A 24829-nucleotide genomic window follows, 5' to 3' on the forward strand; every position below is an offset into this window, starting at 1 on the left:
GCATGAAATAATTGCTCTGTGCTCTAATGCACACACATAGCTAAGGAGAATCCGACCAAACACCTGTAAAGGATAGGTGTCTTGTTCATAGGCAAGTCGATTAAGTGGCATGATGCCTGCAAAGCAAAGTTAACTGGAGTTGTATGTCCCTCCCCACTCCCCACCCCCCCCCCCTTCTAAATAGAATAGCTCGACATCAGCAATATTATTTTGCCTTATTTGTTTTTCCCCAAAGTGCCAAATCCATTACTGGTCTGTGCAGGTGCCAAATATGCTGACAAACTGTTTCTGAATATCTTTTCAGTCCCCCCCTCCACCTTTATATGCTGTAAATCTTTGTAATGAATATCTACTAATGATATAGATGACTGAATTGTTGGTAACTATAGTGTAGTCTAGTGAAGATAAATTGTGTGAGTTGTATATTTTACTGCATTTTAGTTTTGAAAATGATTTCCCTGCCACCTAGAAACAGCTGAAATTTGACTTCCTTGGGAAAACACTAGCATTAATGCAAGTAAGACTGGTTTTTTCCCCTCTTAAGTCTTGTTATATTTGATAAGGAGCATTAATCCCCCTGGAAATAGATTAGTAGGATTTCTAATGTTGTGTAGCAAACCTATACTTTTTTTTTGTATTTTAAAATTAATGTGAAATATGCATCATACACAATATTCAATCTAGATTCCAGTCCATGGGGGGATTTTTCCTAATAGGAATTCAGGGTCTAAACGTGTGTATATTTTGGCTCTTCTGTAAATCTAATGTTGTGATTTTTATATTTGTTTCGTTTTGTCTGTGAACTGAATAATTTATACAAGTACACACTCCATTGAGAAACGTTTTGTTTTTTGCTCGTTTGTATCGTCTGTGTATAACAAGTAAATAAATCTGGTAAAACGCTATGGTGTTTGAAAGCAGTTTACAGTTTGAAAATAATTTATTATAGGTGATTACTTTTAAGGGTTAAGGAAGAATAGCCTGTTCCCACTCCAGGATGGGGCAGTCTGTTTAATGGGAATCACCTCCCATTTCCCACTTAAATTTGTTTTATAGCAGTACCAGTAATTACTTTTTCCTTCTTACTTACAAAGTACTTAGTTCCCTATGAGTCAAGTTTCACTTTGTTGCACTTTTTTTTTTTCCCCAGGAAAACGTAGGCAGTTCCTCATCATAGCTATCTGATTTTCTCTGAAGTAGGAAATAATGCGAGCAGGAAAAGGAGGGTCTTAAATAAGGAGTTAAGACAATTTCTTTCAATTTCACAGGCGGGAGGCTTTGGGCAAGAGTAGGGTGTGATTGAAATGCATGTCAAAATAGGCTGTTGACCACAGCTTTAGGCAGATGTCGAAAATCCCGATCTTTAAATACGAGGCCTTGGAGATGGGTGGCGAATCTGTAAATGCAAACACAGAATGGCCTACATTTCTTGAGTGGATTGTTTCGGGGGGATTGGGCGGGGCTGGAGCGGGGTAAGGACTCATTGAACAAACTCGGAACGGTCGGTATTCAGGCACTGAGTTTAAAACTTGCTTTGGGAGGTATCTGGACGGTTACCACTCCATCTCTTCTACAGTGGAATTCCTGGGCCAGCCCTACCCAAGCCAGATCCCTATCCCTTGAGAACGAATGCAGAAATGTGGATACCCCAGCGTGTGGGGGGGTGGGGGGTGGGGCGGGGAGGGGAGGGAGGTCCGCTGCGTCTTAGTCAAGGAGTCCGCAGAGCGCTGACTTTATTTCGTGCAGGAGCGATTTTTTGTACTTTTGTCTCCAGAGAAAGGAGATCCAGGAAAGAGGTTGAAAATGGTTCAACATTCTTGCTTAGTCTGGGTCAGTCTCAGGTTATGGGACTAAACGTACCACCACCTAGAGATTGTCCCGTAACCCCTTTGCAATTTGAGAGATGCAAAGGGGCTTCAAAGTTCCAATTAAAATGAAAATTGAGAGGGGGGAGCAAACCCGATTTGTTGTCCCTGGGCAATTTCGCCACTAGACGGCGTTCCGCGGAGTTTTGTCTGCCACACCGAGAGGAGATGGCTGATTTTCCTTTGTGTTTCTTTCACCCTTCCCACACCTAAGACCTGAACGAGAGGACCAAAAGTACAAAACACGGTGCCTGTGTAGCCAGAGAAGTTGAGCAGTGTACTCTTGTAACACCCCACTGGGTCTGCGCTCCTGTGACCCGGCTGCCCGATGCCGCCGGGGAGGAGGCGCACAAGCGGTCAAGGTCCCGAGGGCGCGGGGTGCGGGGGCCGCGCTCGGCCCCGCCGCCCTCGGGCCACAGTCACGGCGAGCAAAGGAGCTGCTGTCATGTGTGGAAACGAAGCTCTCAGCAGCCGAGGATAGATTTCACAGGAACGTAGTGCCTTGTACCGAAAGACGCACTTTAGCTGCTATTAGGAAGTACTTCAAAAAATTGGGGAGGTCGTTTCCCTTGCAGCTCTGCCACCATCTCCACCATCTGCTGTGTGGACTGAGTCAGCGTGAGGTAAATTTGCAGCTCCGCGCTCCTCTCGGAGGCAGTGTGCTTTCGGGTCCCTTTCAAGCATGATCAGTTTTACTGGCTTTCAGTGTCTTGGGTGTCTAGTGAAGGGACACCGTCGCTGTGTCTGAGAAGCTGCTGCTGTTCCAAGGAAATCAGAGTTTGGATTTGGGAGGGCCTGTAGCAACCAAAGTTCGCGTCCCGGGTTAGATTTCGAGTTGCCTTTTCTCCGTGAGGGTAAGGGTCAGGCGAGGACGGAATCCTCCCCGCAACCTGCAGATATCCTCAGTTTTTAAAAGTGTGTTTTCAACGGTGTATTTTCTAAAAGAGGCAGGAAGAAAAAAGGCGAGCGTGCGGCGAGCACTGCATTCTGGCTCACGCCTTCCCGCCACTCACATTCCGCGCCATCTTAACTCACTTGCAACCACCCGCTCGGGGCCGAGTGCGGTCGCCTGCGGGCGCCGCTCTAGCCAGGGGAGCTGTGCCCTCGGTTGGTACCTCTCGTGGCGGACGCCGCGGGTCAGAGTAGACGAGAGGCGTGGCCAGAACGCGCTGCGGCCGCGGCCGGCCGGTGCGTGCTGCTTCGGCGGGCGAGGCTGCGCTTGGCCCGGGCCTAGCGCCGTCTGGGCGGGCACCCTCGAGCCCAGGCCGGTGCGGACGGGCGGGCGTCTGCAGGAGCTCGGCCGAGTGAGGCCGTGCGGGAGGCCTGCTCCCCGACGCTGAGCCTGGGCCGAGGCTTCCCTGCTTCGTCTGCGGGCCGGAGGCTGCACCCTGGCTGTCCTGTCCCAGGCCGGACAGGGATTCGGGGCGGAGGTCCAGGCTGGCAACCCGGGCCCAGCTGCAGGCCCGGAGCCCAGGAGGCTCGCTCTGTGCTCTCGGGAGTCCGTTCGAGCCAGGCCGAAACCTTGGCTGTGTCGGAGGGCGCCCTTTCCAGCTTGTAGCTCCTCGACGGCCACGGCCAGGCGAACGACTGGGATTTAGGGCGGACAGCCTTTTTAGGCCTAGCAGAAGCTTACTGATCAGTTTGTTTCCAAAGCCAGGTTGTTTCTGTGTCTTTAGGACTGACGTCACCCGAGCTCTTAAAATGTAGTAATTTAGGGGCTATAGAGAACTTTCTGAACCCTCTTACCTCCTGCAGTTACATTTTCTTACAAATCCTACTGCTAAAACTCTCTGACCCACCGTTTTGGCGAAGTATTTATCTTTTTAGCACTGAGGCGTTCAAGGATGTTCTACCTTCTGTTGTGGGTGCAGGCTAGGAACAAAAGCCTTGTTGCATAGAGGCCATTTATATTCCTGGAGAACTTAAAACGCTCTATAGCAATATTTGGGCAGCGTGTTTGTGTTCGTAACTGATTTTATAAAACGTTCGGCCTGTGCTCGGGTGCAGCACTTTTTTTGTGTGTGTATATTAGTTACTTTATCATGTAGGCATTTTAGCCATGGGGATAGGAAAAAAGTAGAACCTGTGTGAAAACAAACCAAAATAGGTCCTCCAAAGGAAAAGCAACTATTCTTATTTTTAGACAAAGTTACTTATGAGGAAGTCAGCGTCTTTTTTTTTTTTTTTTTTTTTTTTTAAGATTTTATTTTCAAGGAATCTCTACACCCAACCTGGGGCTCAAACTCACAACCCTGAGATCAAGAGTCTAATGCTCCATGGACTGAGTCAGCCAGGTGCCACAAAAGTCAGCATCTTTAACGACCAGTGATAAGAATTCAATTTAAAAAAATATTTACTTTGCTCTGCTATGTGGGCAATTACTTGGCTAATTTTAATATTTGAAAGAATAAAATTTTAGTGTAAATCACTAAAATCAGGCTTTTAAAAGGTCACCTGAGGCTTTTTAAGCAAGATGAGTCTACATGATTTATTTAAGTTACAATATGAGTGCAAGATTTTACGTTTGGACAATCAGATTTTCTTTTGCCAGAACAAGATAAGAGTCTCACAGGGAAGACCGAGACAAATTAGACAAGATTTCAGGCATTGCATTGTACTTGGTTTAATTCAGTTGCCTTGAGATTTGTGGGCCTTTCTGGTTCCCGTCTTCAGGTTGTTAAGTCAGGTTGCAACATATTTAAAAATATATTCACTTGAAAGAAAACCCCACTGCTTTCACAATAAAGTAAACTTGATGGTGTACAAGTCACTGGTCGCATCTGAGCTGATTATATCCGCCTTGCATGTATTTTACACCCACAGTATGGTTTGCAGCAGTGTTCAAGGCATGGCGTGAAAAATTTGATTTGAATAGTTCCATTAAAGCAATGAAAAAAAACCCATGGCTTAATAGACCTTCTAGTGATAGCTCCCCCTCTTACTATGCTAACTCTGAAATAAATATGTAATCTAGTGTTAGGCACATGGCATTTAGAAGACCCTTGCTGGTAATATTTAATTTAATAAACATACTAACTGTGACATTATTAATGCAATGAAGCTTGTACCACAAGCTGATTCTTTCAGGTTGTTTGACCTATTACTTATCACTAGATTCCTTAAAACATATCTTGTGATTTATAACTTGAATTTTATATTAACATTATTTTGGATTTCAACTCTTTAAAAATATCTGCATGATGGCACTCATTTTATATACAAAGCGTTTATACTTGGGTGTCTTGGCATATCTTTTATGAGGAGGAAGAGGGAATTTAGGAGGGGTGAGCATCTCCACGGTTATGTCTCTGGTCATTTTAGACAATACAGTTACTTTGTTCTAATACTAGCAGGAAAAAAAAAAAAAGAATATAAGATTAAGTTTTAGGGCAAGGGTTATACTGGTTTCTTATATATTGGTTATATATATGTTTTATCATATGTATGTGATAATACTAAGTTTTAAGAAATGGCACATGAATTAAACTTTCTGGTTGAAAAATAAAACAAATCTTGCTTATATTAGGGTTAGTGCTTATATTAGATTTATTTAGGTTTCAATTTAGTTCCTATCTTCACGGTAGCAAAAGTGTACTGGATGGGAAAAAGCCTTTTCATTACAATCTTATTTCAGGTTCCTAAAAAAAGAGAAAGTCAACAGTGTTGTTCTCAAACCACAGTATCTTCCTAGCTCACATTTCAACTTTCAAGATGTATTTGTCTTTTATTTTGTCATTCCTAGTATGAAAGGGAAGGCATTTTTCAATCTTAGGATAATTCAGAAGCAATTTTTTGGTTCTCAGTTAATTCAGTTTCATCTTAAAAGTTCAAATTTAGCAAAGCACATGTTCCCTTGTTCATGCCAAGTGTGATAAAAACTAGTCGAAAAATAAAACCATTGCAAACAAGTGGAGCACTGCACTTCACTGCATACTCTACAGGCCACATCATTTCTAGGTCTGATGTCACTGCCTGCTGGGCTGCCATTTGTGGGCACAAGTAAGTCTGCCTTTGAAAGTCGATAGAAGTCACGACCATTACAGACACATGTGCTTAAATTGTGTGTGTGTTTGAAACCTCGTCTTTGAATAGAATAGTGATATGCACACCCATGAACATTCAAACATTTGCTCTCTTCTATCAACAAAAGGTTATTCTCTTTAGTCTGGGGGGTGTTTGCCTTCCTCTGCATTGGAAGAGTTTCTTTGATTGTATCTAAAACATGAATTAGCAAAATCATCTCTCCCGTTTTGTAATACAGTTGAATTATAGACTACTGTGTGGAATTATAACTTTCTTAATAGTTTCATCTTTGTGTTTACAATATTGAGCTACCACATTTATGTTTTTAAACTTTAACATCCTTGAACTTCAGTTAATAAAATATGCATACATGTTATGTAGATTCAGTGTAGGCCATCTGCAATCAACAATGATATTTTATGAGAACTTTTCAGTTATCATAGTGGTTTCTATTTTGAATAGCTTTTGCTCAAGTGGAAATTTACTAAAGACCAAACCATTATTTCCAATTAAAAATGTTTCAAAGGTGGTTAGTACTTTTATAAATTGCTATGTTTTTTAATTTAAAGTTTATGATTTTGGATATAATTTTACCAAATAATAGCAATGTTTACTATTCAGTACCTTCTTTTGAGAAGCTATAATGAGGACTTATTCCTTTCACAGTTTACTTACCACTGAATGCTATATATTTTGTTCCAATAAAATCTTTTTTTTCTACCTCTGTCTTAATTTGCTATATATTTTTTAAAAAATTGACTGTGTTCTAAATAATCCTTAGAGCTCACTCACCTTTGGGATTCACTCTCTTAATTTATGCTCACATTCTGCTTTGTTCCTGTGGAGAAAGTCAAAGAAACATACTGACTTCCTCCTCAACAAATTTGTTCTTTCCTCCTCCAACTCTGCTGTCTTTCTGACACTCATTTTGCCCTTGTTGACTCTCTTGCCAACAACTTTTTTTTAACCTCCTCTTTTTTTTTTCTCACGCTACCACACTGAACCTGAATCTTTATAAAATCTATGCCTGATTCATCAGTTTGTTTATTTCAGGTCAGAATTTTTATGCTTTCCCCAAAAGCAATTGTATAATTTTCAGGGCAAACATCAGATACGATATGTCTTTCTATTTAACCTCTCCCACATTGTTTTTTAAGATTTTGTGTTTTTTTCCCCTGTATACTTCTGTAATCCCTTCATCTCTCGACATTCACTTTATTATCTTTTTTTGTGTGTGTTTGTGAAGGGCCAACTTAATATTTTTGTCTCTTATTGGTATTTCTGTGTTCTTCTTTACCCCTAACATTTTTAGCTCTGTGAGGCACTCCATTTACCCCCGCTCTCTTTTGTACTTGGGACCCATCTTTCAATGCTTTCTTTGATCCTTTTCAGTTCAGCTTCCTCATTTGCACAGACATTAAAATCTTTCTTATTACATTTGTCAGTGTGCTCTTGACTGAATGTAATGGCCTTATTACAGACTAATCTTCATTCTTTTAGCTGTTTAAAGTCATAATTAGCCCTTCGGGTGATTCAGAACCACTGATTCTGCAAGTCCTTCACTTTCCCCCCCTTCTTCCAGCTTTTTCATGGGTCTCTCTGCTTATTTATCTATGCATTTATAGGTTTCTATAGGATTGTTTGCCCAGGGTGTGTCCTCATATTCTTCTAAGAAAACTTGGTATACATGTGCTAGGGAAGAACGGGGTGGGAGAAAGATCTGGTACCAGTTTTCTTAATATGTATCTTCCACCCACTGCCTAATAGCTTTACCTATTGAATGGTTTCTTATTTTTTTGTAGCCCGATACATTTTACTTGACATTCTGAATTTTTCTATTATCCTTCCTTGAACCTTCTGATACTGACACATGTTCTCCTTGCTCTTAAGTTTAGCATGATGAAGATTAAAATGAATTTTTTAAAAGTTAACTTTTCTTAGTTAATGTTAGCTTAACCCCTTAAGGAGATTGCAATATGAAGTATATATGCCCACACCATTAGGAAGGAATTTTTTTTTAATGGCTATGCAATCGTGTGTACTATACCTTAATAATGACATCATTATTAGCCGTTTCCCTACATAGCTTCAAAAAATAAAGTTCCAAACCTAGGAGATTCCAAACCTAGCAGATATCAGATCCTGAGAAACAGTTCTACTTGCATCACTACTTCTTTAGGAAACTCTTTGTTTCTGAGTTTAAAATTACACAGATTTTAAATTTCATTTTCAATTCTTTCTGCTCTACAGCAAATGTGTGTGTGTGTGTATGTGTGTGCATGTGAGTGTGAGTGTGTGCGTGTGCGTGCGTGTGCGTGCGTGTGCGTGTGTATACAACACCATGATGCGTTGGGAGAATAAGAATATAAACTCAAGAAAAGCAAGTGGAGAATTTTGGACATTCCTTGCACACACAGTGCTGCCCTAGGTACCGTCATGATTGTGTGCTTTGTGAGGACCTCCCGTTGGAACCTGAAAAAATACCCTTTTAACAATCTCTTATCTATGAAAATAATTCTCTACTTCTAAGCACTAGAATCAAGAGCTTTTACATTTATCACTTAATTTGCACACAGTATAATTTCCACTTGAGTAAGAAATTGGTGAAAATGCCACCACGTCAAAGAAATGTTCATGTAATATGACCGAAAACTCCGGGTTGGTGCCATGGCAATTTAGTATGTAACATACCTGCATTAAATTTATTTTGAAAATCTAAGTCTCAAAGGAACCTGACTCCCAAGTTTTAGCAGAAAACACTGGAGACAAATAAGACACTTTATTTCTATGATCTTCAATATAATCCCTTGTAAAATGAAATTATAAACCAAATCTTTCATGTATCTTTCAGCTTTAAAGAACTTTGTGGACCTCTGAGTTTCTCTGCAGTTTGAATTCAAATGTTTTGAGTTAGGGTAGGCTTTCAAAGTTTTTAACTGAAACGCACAGTGATAAATAAACACACACACACACACACACACACACAGGTTTCACAAAATATTTACCTTTACCACATTTGATGCACTCTGGTGGTTTTTTTCTTTTGTTTAATTTCATTCTGGTTATGACCTAGTAAATTTATTTCAGGGTTCTCTGATGGGCAGTGCCTCAAAGTGAGAAACATTGTCACAGTGGTGATGTTAACTAGACTAGCATAGAATGTCATCAGTTTACTGTTGTATCTCTGTGTTTTAATATTTATTTTCTGAAATGGCAGACTATACATCTTAGCAAACTAGTGTGTGTCACTTTTTATTTTATAACCTACTTGAAGGTATGGCATGAAAATATAAGATTGAGAGACTGTCCCTTACAATGTTCTTTCCATTATGATCTGCACATTTAAAAAAAATCTTTAAATTCTGTCTCTTTGAGATTGCTAATTTTAAGACTTAACCTAATTTATATTTTTTGGGCATTTCATATTCTTTTCTCTTTCTTTTAAAAAAAATTTAAAAAAGATTTTATTTGTAGGGGTGCCTGGGTAGCTCAGTTGGTTAAGTGTCTGACTCTTGATTTTAGCTCAGGTCATGATCTCATGGTTCCTGGGGTTGAGCCTCCATCAGGCTATGTGCTGACAGCATGGAGCCTGCTTGTGATTCCCTGCCCCCCCCTTCCCTCACTAGAGTGTGCAGGAGTGCTCTCTCTCTCAAAATAAATAAATAAACATTAAAAAAGATTTTATTTTTAAGTAATCTCTATACCCAATGTAGGGCTCAAACTTACAATCCTGAGATCAAAAGTTGCTTGGTCTACCCACTAGGCCAGCCAGGCACCCCTCATTCTTTTTTTCTTTCATGCATACACTCATGCTTCAAGTGTACTGATTTATTGGAATTAGGGTCACTTCTAGTCTTGGAGATAAGCAGGTGCGTACTTGCTGTTGTGGTTCCTTGCATGAATTGCTTCTTTCCCTTTCTTGACACTAAGGCACAGCTGGAAAGGGGCAAAAGAGTATAGCAACAGCTCTTATAGCCTTTAGGTCAGTGGCTTCACATTAGAATCACCAAGGGAGCTTTTAAAAATTAAAAGTTTTTAATGCTCAGATTCACACTCCATCCCAAATAAGTAAGAATGTATTTGGTACTGAGAGCCAGGCATCAGTACTTTTTAAAGATTGCTGTGTGATTACAACATGCAGCAAAATCTGGGATAGGGGTGTCTGGGTGGCGCAGTCCGTTAAGCATCTGACTTCAGCTCAGGTCATGATCTCACGGGTTCGTGGGTTTGAGCCCTGAATGGGACTCTGCACCGATAGCTTAGAGCCTGCTTTGGATTCTGTGTCTCCTTCTCTGTCTGCTCCTCCCCTGCTGGTGCTCTCACTCTCAAAAATAAATAAAAAAATAAACATTAAAAAAAGTAAAAAAAATCTGGGAACCACTCCCCTAGGTTTTTTGTTTGTTTGACTTTTGTTGTTGTTGTTTTTGTAATGAGAAAAAAAAAAAGGCAGAGGGTTTGTTTGTTTTTCAGTTTCCTGGCTATTAACCATGGTGGCAAACTATCTATTCATTATAATTTTGTGCCTAGGAACTCTGGTAATGGCAACTTTCTTAAAAATAAGTACATGGATTTGAAAATAACTATTTTCAAATAACTTTCCATTTTTAAAAAACATTGTGACGGTATGGTCATGTTTTAGAACAAGCAGTTTATGCCCTTGACTATAAGAGAAAAGCGACCTGAAGAACACTGTCTTCTTACTTTCTGTATAGAACGAGCATTTGTATTCCTCCTCCAGCTTAATTATGATTAAAACATGGTGATTAGTACTGTCTCTGGAAACTCCATAGTCATCCATAAGGTAGCCTTTATCTAGAGAGACTGAAATTGGAAGGTTGTCCGGAAGCATTGCATATTTGACATCTGATATCATTCTCAAAACAATAAATGCCAGAGTATTCAGAATAGTCCTAATTCCACGGAATAAATACAGAATTATAAGGTGGGAATTCAGTTTAGCAATGCCAGCCATATATCATATTTCAATTCAGATATGGAGGGATTACCTCCAAAATGTATCAGATGGAAAGATTTCTTCCCCTTAATATAGGCCAGATATAAGCAGCTTACTTACTCAGATAGTCCATGGCAACCTCCCAAGTCATTCATTTTTAAGTGGTTACATCCATTTGAGTCATGATATGAACATCACCCATCAAAACTGAGTCACAATTAATTTGTGTATTTGAGAGTTTGTTGTATTAAGCATATTGCAATAGAAATATCATAGAAACTTTGCATTTTGTTTCATTTAAATTCGGAATCCACTAAAGTGTGGAGAGTTATTATTTGCTATTATTATCCCTAAGAACAATCAGTTAGCATAAATTGATCTGCGCTTGTGTTTTACATAATATTTACATATAGAAACATTTTACCATAACTAGAGGATAGGATGAAGTGAGATCTGTTTATTTCTGAGAAACATCACTTAGAATGCAAAAATTCACCAGCTCTAGGAATCAAAATGGTTAAAGCTTGAAAGGTTAAAAGGAAAAACCTTGGATAAATGTATTTGAGGATTTGCTGAGCTTAAAATTGATGGAGTATTTGTCGCATAGAAACAATTCAGCTTGTCCAGTCTTCAGAAATTTCCAAGTTCTGGGATTTAAAAATAAAGGAGAAACAACAAGAAGAAAAGTTAAAGTTATTGATTCTACTTATTTTTACACTGCTTACTACCCACCTCTCCAAATGCAATATTTCATCTGTGCTGGAATTAAGTATTTATTAATGTTCAAGAAACTAGGCAGTCATCTGACCATGGCTTATTATAGCTCACTCCTAAATTTAGAAGTGTTCCCAGATTGAAAAATGGTAAAGGGAATGGAGAACAAATGCACAGTTTTTAGTTTACTCCTTGTTTTAAATTTTACATATTTTTTGAAACTAGATTTCGTGATCCTTCCTAATCGTGCTGTATTAAGCCTTTTAAGAGAGTGAAGTAAGATTGCGTTAGAATTCTCTGAGATCTCTAAGTTTTATTTGTGTAAGTTATACCTCTTTTGTTTGTCCAATTAGCATACTTTCTAGATGGTAGTCAATTTTTAACAAAATCAGACGTTTCCTATTTCCGAATTATCTGTGTGAATTGCTTCTCACTTGCTTCCATCTGCCAATCTTTTGATTACTTTTACTCCTTATTTTTACTGGATAACAAAAAAGGGAAGTTTATGGTAAAAATGAAATCTGTTTATCAGTGAATGCAATTTGGCAGGAAGGAGGATACAAATATTTCTAAAATGAAATCTTTAGACTAATGGATTTAATTTATCCTTGCTCTTTTTGCAGTCTTAAAGTACAATTAAATGAAAGGTTTTAGTTTATTTCCATTGCAAACTGAAAACAGCATTATAGTTATTCATTTCATATAGATCTTAGTGACTATGGACTTAGCAAGGTGAACAAAGATAGGAATTCCTGACCCAAACCTTAGGATTTCCCTGCCATTGTTCTGAAAGCCTCCCAGATAGATCTCAAAAGTGATTGTTTGATCACTTCTCTTTCTTCCTGCGGATTGAAGGTTGAGAGAAGAGTAGTGATGGGCAGTGGTATCCCCCCATTTCATGTCCCTGTGTAGGATTATTGTAGTTTAGATGAATTTCTTTTCTCTCCTACTCCTCTGTTGCATTCACAGCTTTGAGGAATGAAAAGACACTCCTCTTTGCAGAAAGATTGGGGATTCTTTTTTTTTTTTTTAACTTTTTAAGTTTATTATGGGAGAGAGAGAAAGAGAGCAGGGGAGGGGCAGAGAGAAAAGGAGACATAGAATCTAAAGCAGGCTCCAGGCTCTGAGCTGTCAGCACAGAGCCCTACATGGGGCTCAAACTCAGGAACTGAGTGGTGAGATCATGACCTGAGCCAAAGTCAGACGCTTAACCGACTGAGCCACCCAGGTGCCCCTGGGGATTCTTTATCTAGATAAACTGATGTAACAAGAACTTTCTCTATTGATCTGATTATTTTAATTTACCAAGGCTTTGTTGAGATTGCTGCCTATAATTAAGGTTTATAGAAGGCACCATGGAGACTGTAGGATGAATTCGGTATGGATTCTTGGTGATTTATGAAAAGACTGTATTACAAGGTAAAAAGTAGTGAGGATGAATTCTAGAAGGGAAGCATGGGTAAAATCCTTTGGGACCATAGGGGCGGTGTGATTACACCTAGCTGAGGGAATCATGGAAGGCTTTATGAATGTGATACTTGTTGAGCCTGGACTTGCAGAGGCGTTTGAACGGGATTAAAAAAAAAAAAAAAGCATAAGCAAAGTCTGGGAGGTAGAGAAGCAGAGGTCTGCTGGCAAAGTTTTATGCTTGGGAAATGGAGCGTGTAGAGGAGGCAACGGGAAGGTAAGTACAGAAAGGCTGGGTGCCAAGTAATGGGACACTTTGAGTGGTAGGTTTAGACAGACTGGGCCTCTGATTAAATGGAAATAACTCAATCTGATTAAATATAACTGACTTTTACTATGAATTCCATTAGAAGAAACCATATGTACTGTTGTGCAACTTATATTTTTTATTTAACATTATACTTAGGCTATATTTCTAACTCAGAACATATTTATCTTATTGTTTTTAACATCTTTACTGTTAACGTTGTATGGATAAACTACAGCTAATTTAACTAGTCCTACAAATGTACATATAGTTGTTTATAGGTTTTTGCTATTGTAAAAAAATGCTACATTGTACATTTCTCTCTGTATACTTGTGTTAGATGTCTATTGGATAAGTTCCTAAAAGTGGAATTTCTGGGCTAAAGGCTGTATCAATTTACAGTTACTCTATAAGTATATGAGAATTTGTTTCCTCACCCTCTTACCGGTTCCAACTGTGTCAGTCTTGACATAATTAAAAGTTTGATTGTATTGATGAAATTAGAAATTGGCATCTAAAATAGGAAGGTATCCACTAGCTAGAAAACATATCCTGTGGTATGGGATGGTGTGACAGTATAAGAAAACTTATAGGAATAACGTTACATGCCTTTCTATATTGTTAAGTTTTAAAGATTTGGGAGGAATACATGTTATTTTCGTTTTAAAACTAGCTGAAAAATGTGAAGATAGAATGTAGAATTCATATGATTTTTATTAATAAAACAAACATTTTTTCTGTTTCATTATTAAATATTGTTTGTGATAGCACTTTGCATTATTGGGAAGTGCTATACAAATTTTATTACTGTGTTAGCCAACAACCTATTACAAGACATAAAATCTTTCTCCATTGTTCAACAAAACCATCAATATATAAGAAAAAAGGAATGTCAAACTATTCCTTAAATATTTATTAAAATGTTCTGATAGAATTGTCACATACACAAATCAAAAAGCATTGTAAAGTAGAATTTAGTTAATACCTATTTCTCTTTCTTTTTTCTGTTCAGGCTGTGAGCAAGTTATTGCCTTAAACAACTTTAACTTATTTCTTATACATTTTGCTTTTAATACAAAGGTCACTCTTTTGGAAGCACCTGGGCGTCTCAGTTGGTTAAGTGACCGACCTCAGCTCAGGTCATGATCTCATGGTTCGTGAGTTCGAGTCCCACATAGGGCTCTCTGCAGTCAGTGCAGAGCCCGCTTCAGATCATGTCTCCCTCTTTCTCTGCCCCTCCACCGATCACACTCTCCCCGTCTCTCTCAAAAATAAATAAACATTTAAAAAAGCCACTTTTTTAAACTGGCAGACATCGGTTTTTTGTTTTTTTTTTGTTTTATATTTTTTATAGTTCACATAATCTGCACTACTTTCTTGAGTAGATGAACTGAAGGGAACAGAGGCTAATTCATATTTAAGATAACACATCCAATGGAAAGAAGCACTAATAAAAAATTTATTACTTTTCAGTCTGTCTGTTTCCCTAGAAGGACTATGTGGTCTTCATATTTTAAAAATATTTAGTAACAGAATTGCTTTTTCAAAATGCACTGATATGCAGAATATGAAACATGTAATTGTGGGAGGGCTCTGTTGAAGCAGGGTGGACCTGTGGACTTCTGGTCACCAGGCCTCTCTCCCTTAGTTCTCCCAGTGACTCCTAAGGTGCCTCCAACAATATCTAGGTTGTGGGGAACACAGTTTAGGAACAATAGTCTTCTAGGAGATTTTGGTGTCCCTGATTTTTAGGAAACACCAGGTGAAAACTCCCAGATTGCACGATAAGTTACTCCATACTCTTCTACTTTATTCTTGGAAGACATGACATCCTGAATTTGATATATTAAATTCTTAAGGCCCGAAGTTTTAGGTTTCAGGTGTCTTGGCTGAAGCAGGCAGGTATTTGAACTTCAGTTTTTCATATTGTTTATTGATTTCTATGAGCTGGAGAGCATAATAATACATTAAGCTACCTCTGTGACCTCAAAAAAACTTCTCTGTTGTGATTCATTGATCCTTTCTTTATGGATGTCTTCTAAAACATGAGTCTTGAGGCAAAGTTTAGGGCTAGATGTCTTGGCATCTGCTCCTGACCTCTAGGATCTCCTAAACCAAGATAGTTATTCTGGTGGAAAAGTTAAAAGATAACTCATTAAATTTTATGATAACATTCTCTTTTATAATAATCATGTATTTCTGAGGTATGTTAAATAAGCTTTGATGATTGGCTCATTGATTCATTCCTGTAGATTTACTCTAGAAATTCTGCCTTAAATATTGCGTTATAATAATACCACATTTTTATCAACATGCTGCATATAAATCTGGCCACGTAGCAGGAGAGCGATGACATGTGGCAGATGACTGAAGTCACTAATGCCAGTGCTGTGCATTAAAACTTGTGACTAAATCCAAAAGGAGATTGGAGATGCCATAAAATGCTCCTATTGACATTCAAAAACTTTCTTCATGAAGTATGAACCTAGATTGAATTGAAAAGATGGTAACTTTACAGAGATTTACTTTTCTTTTAATTTTTTGCTCAACATGTTTAAATAAATACTTTAAAATATTGTAGTAGTTGGGGCTCCTGGGTGGCTCAGCTGGTTAAGCGTCCAGCTCTTTGTTTCTGCTCAGGTCGCAAGCTCAGGTTTCATGACATGGAGCCCCACGCACGGCTGACAGTGCAGATCTTGTTTGGGATTCTCTCTCCCTCTCTCTCTGCCCCTCCATCCCTCAGACATGCTCTCTCTCTCTCTCCTCTCTCTCTCTCAAAATAAATAAATGAACTTAAAAAAATCATCGTAGTAGTTAACAGTGATGAGCAGAGGACTGTGTATGTTCTGGGAATGTTCTGGATAATCCTCAGTATAAAAGTGGACATGTCCATGAAATCAGTTCTCTTACTTAATGTCATATTTTGCAAAGGTATTACATTAACTCTATTAACTTCTGGATTTAATTGGAGTTTTAGGAAAACATTCTTTTCACCTGTGACTAATGAATGGCTAAGAGAAAATTGGTTATTCTGCCTCTTCTGGTGATGTTCGTAGCTTTTTTAGTTCCAGTCAGCATCACTGAGTCTTCTGACCATTTAACTGTCATTTTTCTTAAAGGGAATATTTATAGAATGCTAATATACTATTAAGTGAACAAGTAATACAATATGTGATAATTTTTTGCACTCTTTCCACAGTGAGTAAAATTTTAATACAAACTTAGTGTATACTTGATAACAATTTACATGTTTATTTTACCATCTGGTAAATGTGTAAACGATATTTTGAGAAGCACATTTCATATTCACTTTAACAACTTATCCTTGACAATATGTGCCCTATCTTATGTATCGACTGGGAAGGATCTTGGAAAATTTTTAAAAAGATGAATCCAGGAAAAAAAAACACCATTCATGTCCTAGTTTGTTTGTTTTAAAAATATTATGGAGATTTAAGAGTTAGTTTTTAGTACCAAACCCAGGCATTGCGTTGTTTGCTGACTTTTACCAGACATCCTGCTAATTAGGGTAGAATAATCAGAGCAGCTTCCAAACATTATATCATGTACATCAAATCAGGTTTCCTACGAACACTATGGGCCACATAGGTAGCAGTAATAAAATAAATATGGTTCTGTGTGTTGTGTAACAGCATCACATCTTCTCAGAGTGTTTGGCTTGCTCTCGCATGTGTCTAAATATGGGAAGATTATTTTTTTTTCCAGTGTGTTGCAATGAACCTCAAGTGGATAGCTTTTATCGAATACTTTAACAGCATTTATGACACTTTGGCCTTCTGCCTTTTTTATTTCATTCTCTCTGCTTATTGTTCTCACTGGAATAAATCTCAGGGACTTCACACAAAACAAGCAAATAGATAATTTCCTATTTAGTTTTGTTTTAATGCACTCTTTCTTAGCTGGTAATAATCTAGGAATCTTTGTAAAATTTCATGGACTACCTCTGCATATTAATTGCCATTTGCGTATCTATAATGAAGAGGTTTGGTAAGCAAATTGCAAATATTGACTTTAACAAATATATTCCTCATCACAAAATCTTTGATTTGAAGTCAGGATCAACCTCAAAGCCATATATTTTTTTCTTAAAAAGTTTTTTTTTTAATGTTTATTTATTTTTGAGACAATGTGAGAGACAGAGTGTAGGCAGCGGAGGGGCAGACAGAACGAGACACAGAATCCGAAGTGGGCTTCAGGCTCTGAGCGGTCAAGCCCAGAGCCGGACGCGGGGCTCGAACCCACAAACCGTGAGATCATGACCTGAGCCGAAGTCGAATGCTTAACCGACTGAGCCACTCAGGTGCTCCATATTTTTTTTCTACTGGATTTAGAAATTAAAGTACAGGTGTATCTTAAAAATGTTTCTGTAAATGTATCAAATCACCGGTTACTTTTTTAAAAAATTTACTTATTTATTTATTGTGAGAGAGAGAGAGAGCTCGTGAGCGAGGCAGGGGCAGAAAGAGAGAGGGAGAGAGAGAGAACCCAAGCAGGATCTGCGCTGTCAGCACAGAGCCCGATGTGGGCTCAGTCTCACGAACCTTGAGATCATGACCTGAGCCAAAATCAAGAGTCGGAGGCTTAATGGACTGGGCAACCCAAGTGCCCCAACTTTTTAGTTTATTCTAAATTACATTTTAAACTTAAGTCAGTTGTCCTTATCATTTGTTTCCCAACAGAATGTGTATCTCACTGTTATGATTATATAACATAATTCTGAGAAATATTGTCTGTGCCTGTCTTTATTTACAGCTGTGATGTTAAACTACATTGTTCCTGATGCTTTATAAGGCTTATAACCTACTCTTTATAACAATCCTGCCAGATGGGCACTGGCTTCCAGATAAAGAAATTGCACAAAAAGTTTAAGTTATCTTTCCAATGGGTATACAACTAGTAAATGTTAGAGTAAGAATTTAACCTCAGATTTGCCTTGCCGGAGACCCATGCTCTCTTTAACACATTATTGTCTTAAGCTTTTAATTAGGAGGACACAGAACCCACTTTTATTGAAGTATTTGAAAGTCCACCATAGTGTCATTGGAAGGATGAAAATTCTTGATACAGGTGTGAGATGGTAGGTGTGGAGATTGGGAAGAGAGGAAAGAAATGGAGATGACCTTGCAGAATCCAGCCAGCACTTTGATTTTATAGGTCTAAAATCTGTTTCTGTTGAAATTATTATATATGCCTCCAACTCTTACCTCAAACTAATGTACTTGGACTTTGTTATAAAATGGATTAGAAATTCAAATGAAGTATTCAAGAATCAACTAATATTCAGATTTAAAAAAAAAAAAGCAAAAATAGTATCTCAGACACCATGGCAACTCTGGAAGAAAGCTGATTTTTTTTTTTTTTTGGAAATGCCACAAGTGTTAAATTGATAATAATGATAAATATTTATTGAATGCTTTATGACATTTTCCTAAGATGTTGTTAAATGTATATTAACTAATTTAATTCTCATAACAATCTTATGAGATAGAGACTATTATTCCCATTTTCCAGATGAAGGATTGAGACGTTAAGTACCTTGTCTAGGAACACAAAATAGTAATTGAATCAGCATTTGAACTCAGGCAATCTGGTTTCAGAGAAATGACTATTATTAACAATAGTATTAAGATAAATGAGATGTTAACTGATTTCTGTCAAGACTGGTACTACAGACAGCAGTGTGAAGAAAAACATTGAATGAAGTAGGAGTTACCAAGTCAAGAAAGAAACTAAATCTGCAGTGGATCTTTTAGAACTTTAGTTTACTTAAGGATGGAAATATGAACAAAATAAATGGACAATTTGCATTTTTTAAAAAAGAATTAGGACTTTATTTCAGGTATACAATAATCATTATTTTTTCCGAATGGAATAATAGGAGAGTATGTTGCTTGTGAGTCTGCCAAATATTTCCCCTTTATTGTTCTTTAGTGGTTCTTAATAATTTCTAATAAGTAGAATTAAAAACAGTTTAAGCTATGTGACCTTATTTTATAAATTACTAACTGAAAGAGCTTCCACTTTCATTCATCAGTGGTGTTTTTGTTATATAACTTCCTTTGTACTACTGAATAAAACTATATGTGGTAAAATAAAGTTATTATTTTGAATTAGAAAGAAGCATTTTCACCAATAAAATTGCACATTTTTAAAGACAAGACAATATTTGTAGAATTTATTAGAAGCTTGTTAAATTCATGCAGAATCATCTAGTCCCTCATTTGGCCAATAGTAAAGGCCAGAATTTTGCATGAGATTACTAAATGAAAAGTTTCAATACTACTTTGATGTTTTACTGAAATACAAGATCTACTAAAATACTTGTACAGAACACATAGTAGGCCTAATCATTGGGGTATTTAAACTTAGAGAGTAAGATTTTTTTTTTGGTAACAGTTTTTGTTCTAAAGTTGGAAATCCTCTATTTTATTTTTTAGTATTATTATTATTTTAGATTTTTAAATTTTAATTAAATCCAAGTTAGTTAACATATAGTGTAATAATGATTTCAGGAGGAGAATTTAGTGATTTATCACTTACATATAACACCCAGTGCCCATCCCAACAAGTGCCCTCCTTAATGCCCATCTCCCATTTAGCCCAACCCCCCACCAAACACCCCTCCAGCAACCCTCAGTTTTTTCTCTGTATTTAAGGATCTCTTATGGTTTGCCTCCCTCTCAGTTTTTATCTTATTTTTCTTCCCTTCCCCTATGTTCATCTGTTTTGTTTCTTAAATTCCACATGAATGAAAGCATATGATACTTGTTTTTCTCTGACTGACTACTTTTGCTTGGCATAACACATTCTAGTTTTGTCCACATTGTTGCAAATGGAAAGATTTCATTCTTTTTTTAATCACTGAGTAATATTCCATTGTGATACACACACACACACACACACACACACACACACACACACACAAATGTATCACTTCCTCTTCATCCATTCGTTGGTCAATGGGCATTTGGGCTCTTTCCCTAATTTGGCTATTGTTGATACCACTGCCATAAACATTGGGGTGCATGTGCCCCTTCAAATCAGCATTTTTGTATCCTTTGGATAAATATTTAGTAGTGCAATTTCTGGGTTGTAGGGAGGTTCTACTTTTAATTTTTTGAGGTACCTCCATACTGTTTTCCAGAGTGGCTGCACCAGTTTGCATTCCCACCAATAGTGCAAAGGTGTTCCCCTTTCTCTGCATCCTCACCAACATCTATTGTTGCCTGAATTGTTCATTTTAGCCACTCTGACAGGTGTGAGGTGGTATCTCATTGTGGTTTTGATTTGTATTTCCCTGATGATGAGTGATATTGAGCATCTTTTCATGTGTCTGTTAGCCATGTGGATGTCTTCTTTGGAAAAGTATCTGTTCATGTCTTCTGCCCATTTCTTCACTGGATTATTTGTTTTTTTGGGTGTTGAGTTTGATAAGTTCTTTATAGATTTTGGATACTAACCCTTTATCTGATATGTCATTTGCAAATATCTTCTCCCATTCTGTTGGTTGCCTTTTAGTTTTGTTGATGTTTCCTTCGCTGTGCAGAAGTTTTTTACCCTGATGAGGTCCCAGTAGTTCATTTTGCTTTTATTTCCCTGCCTCTGAAGACATGTCTAGTTAGAAGTGGCTGTGGCTGAGATCAAAGAGGTTGTTGCCTGTTTTCTCTTCTAGGATTTTGATGGTTTCCTTTCTTAAATTTAGTTCTTTTATCCATTTTGAGTTTATTTTTGTGTATGGTGTAGGAAAGTGGTCCAGGTTCATTCTTCTGCATGTCACTGTCCAGTTTTCCCAACACCATTTGGTGAAGAGACTGTCTTTTTTCCATTGGATATTCTTTTCTGCTTTGTCAAAGATTAGTTGGCCATACATTTGTGAGTCCATTTCTGGATTCTCTATTCTATTCCATTGATCTATGTGTCTGTTTTTGTGCCTGTACCATCCTGTTTTGATGATTATAGCTTTGTAATACAGCTTGAAGTCCAGAATTGTGATGGCTCCAGCTTTGGTTTTCTCTCTCAACATTACTTTGGCTATTCGGCATATTATTTTTTCATTGTTTATTTATTTATTTTTGAGGAGTGGTAGAGAGAGAGAGAGAGGGAGAGAGAGAATCTCAAGCAGGCTCTGTGCTGTCAGCATAAAGCCCGATGTGGGACTCAATCCCACGATCCTGGGATCATGATCTGAGCTGAAATCAAGAGTCAGACTCTCAACTGACTGAGCCACCCAGTATTACAGAAATCCCCTATTTTAAATGCTTTGTATTATTGTTGATTTCAAAATGTAAATCTACTTGTCTTTTTCTTAAAGTGGAGCAATTTCTATCAAAAAAGGAAACAAGACATGTAAAAAAGAAAAAAATAATAATGATAGTATTTCTTTTTTACCTATATGGCTTATTTTGAGTTTCAGTTAAATATTTCTATGTGCAAGTTGAGAAATGTTCTTTTTCCTGTACTTTAAAAATGTTTATTTGTGTACTTTTATGAATGGCCTTTTAGTTTGTGGTCTAAACTAAGCTGAATTCATTTCTATATCCATGATCTGAAGCCAGATCTTCATGCATTTTTTCCCCAGCAGAATTACTCCTGCTCCTCCAGTTCCAACAGTGTCCCTCTGTCCTAGATTTACATGGTTGACCAAGGGCAAAACTGTAACCCTTGTTTTTGACTGCATTAGTCTCTCCATACTGTGTCTCTGCTTTATACTGCTTCTCTCTTATCTCAGTTACCTCACATCCTTTTGCTTTCTCCTATATCTGTTCAGATTTGCTCGCATATCCTACCAGTGACTTGGAATCATGGCTACCCATTAGAATCACCTGTCATTTGAAATGAAGGAAGGAAGGGAGGGAGGGAGGGAGGAAGGAAGGAAGGAAGGAAGGAAGGAAGGAAGGAAGGAAGGAAGGAAAGAAGGAAGGAAGGAAGGAAGGAAGGAAACAGATAGCCAGGTGAGGGAGGGAGGGAGGAAGGAAGGAAGGAAGGAAGGAAACAGATAGCCAGGTGAAAGTAAGAATCTCTGGACTGAATCTAGGGCATCAATGTTTTAAAGAAGTGCTCCAGATAATTCTAATGATTAGCCAGGGCTGTGAACCATTAAGATAAATAATGAAATGCTTGCTTCAGGAATCAGCAGATAGGGTGAGAAGAAAATAGTTTGGGCCTGGAGGATTTCTGGTATCTTTAAGCTCACATGACATAGGTAATGCCTCCTTAGTTTTTTTATAAGACTAACCAGGATATTGCTGGCAACCCAGGAAGGAGAGCCTGAGTAGAAAAGCGTATGTATTAAAAGCCTGTAGAGTTTGCTTTATCAGTGTTTATTATTTCCAAGTAGCTGACATTAAGAAAATAAGAGGTAAAATTTATCCATCCCCTTCCCCAAGAACCTGCATTGCTAATTCTCTTAATGTTTGGCATTTTGAATAACATTATCCTGACTTAATCTATTCCTACCTAGTATTCACAAGAATTTCAATACAGAATATAATGGGAATTGATGGTGGTTTTGATAGCTTATCTGTTATTCAAGTACATTCATATAAGAAAAAAAACAACCCGTAACTGTTTTTGGATAAGTCAATAAATAATGTCCAGAGCTTGATTAAATCTGGTCACAAGCTCTGGCATTTAGATTGGGTGTTATCTGAAACTTGTATAGATTAATTGATTCTTTTCTTTTAAAGATCTTACATGGAGATGCACCATAGTGGATCAAATACTTTTAATTAACTCAAATGAAAGCAGTATCCAGCATCTACCGATGGTTTTGGAAATTGTTTTGCTGTTTGGTTGAACTAAGATTGTTCAGACTATTTGATGGAACTTGTTCATACTGATTCTTGAGGAATCAGCTCATTTGAGAAGTCTTTAAAGTCTATATTTGGGGTAAGATTTTTGTAGAGAAATGGATTTTATATTGGGGAAAGTAGGGTTTATCATTGGGAATGACTTCTGAGTTCTGTCAGTCACTTAATTTTGTTGAGCCACTATTTATCCACCAGCAATTTGGATATAATAATGATTGCCTTGTTATGCTTCAGAGGGATTTGGAGCTGGAAGATTTTGCTATAAATAAATTAAAATACTGTTGAGCCTTCAGTAAAGCTTTGTTGACATCTTTTAATAAAATGTGTTATGGGGGCGCCTCAGTGGCTCGTCAGTTGAATGTCCAACTCTTGATCTCAGCTCAGGTCTTGATCTCAGGGTCATGAGTTCAAGCCCGCATTGAGCTCCATGCTGGGCATGGAGCCTACTTAAAAAAAATGTGTTAAAATTGTGAATTAGATAAATACACATTGCTAATATTATTAACAAATTAACAGTTACAAATGGTGTAGTGTGCTCCCAAAGGACTTTGTACTTACTTTTTCTGTATCATGTGTCAGACTAGGACTGTATTTGTCTTTGTATTGAGTCTATTATAGACCTTGGCATATAAGAGATTAAATAAATATTTGCTCAGTGAGGTATTTTAAAAAATGTATCTAGGATGAAAATGTTAATTACTTTAAAATCATTATATCACTTTTTTTTTCTTTTTGGGGGGGGATACTATTAGAAAAGATAATTTTACTGTCTCTGAAAGTACAAATATACATTTAAGAGGAGGTTTAGTACTTTTCAAAATTCGAATTGGATTGGGAAATGAATTAAATTAAATCCGAGTGCCATGGTGGAGCACTGCATTTGCTGTTTATAATGGGCAAGCAATGAGGTACGGAGGGAGGGTCATGAGCTTTGTAGCTAAATTGACTGGGATTTGAATGTGCCACTTTCAAGATGGGTGATCTTGGGGAAATTTCTTAATGTCTCAGTTTCAATTTCCTTATCTATGAAATAAGCATAATAGTGCTTACGTCATCGACTCATGGTAATGATTAAGTAGACTCCTTAGTAAAGCATCTGATACAATGTCTGGACATGTTAGAGGCTGTGATAGCTGCTATTATAAGAGAAGTTAGCAAAAGGATTCTTTTCAGGTAGAAAATGATTTAAAGATGTGCTTTTCTTTTTCAGAGATAGACTTTTCAATTGAATATAAATTCCTGCCTTTTCACTTTTACTTTAATTCGCTGGAAGTTAATTTCCAAATTAAACATTATGAAAGATTGCATAGAGTATATTTTGCTCTTTGCTCCTAAGGGATCTTGTACTATCAGAGGATTACAAGGTGAAGCCAAGCTGGTGGCTTTCATTCTAGCCTCTGTTAGTCCCTGTCACCAAAATACCACACAATTTGGAGCATTTGCCAGTGTTGGCTCAAGAGAGGCCAATCGAGACACTAATAGATGCATTTTCTCCATGAGTACACCCTTGGATCACACATAGAATTCCTATTAACAGCAATGAGAGTTAAACTTGTAAATCCCTTATGCATTGATGGGAGAATAGACCTTTTAGTTTACTTAGCCATCTTCCAGTTATTTGGCACTTTCCCCATCCCTTGTGAGTTCTCCAACATTTTCATTAAAGGCTTTTCTATTTTCTATTCTGCTTCATTCAGTTTGGGTTGTAATTCACGTTGGCCTGATGCCT

The sequence above is a fragment of the Lynx canadensis genome, chromosome C1, assembly GCF_007474595.2.
Source record: "Lynx canadensis isolate LIC74 chromosome C1, mLynCan4.pri.v2, whole genome shotgun sequence".
In the NCBI taxonomy this organism is placed as follows: Eukaryota; Metazoa; Chordata; class Mammalia; order Carnivora; family Felidae; genus Lynx; species Lynx canadensis.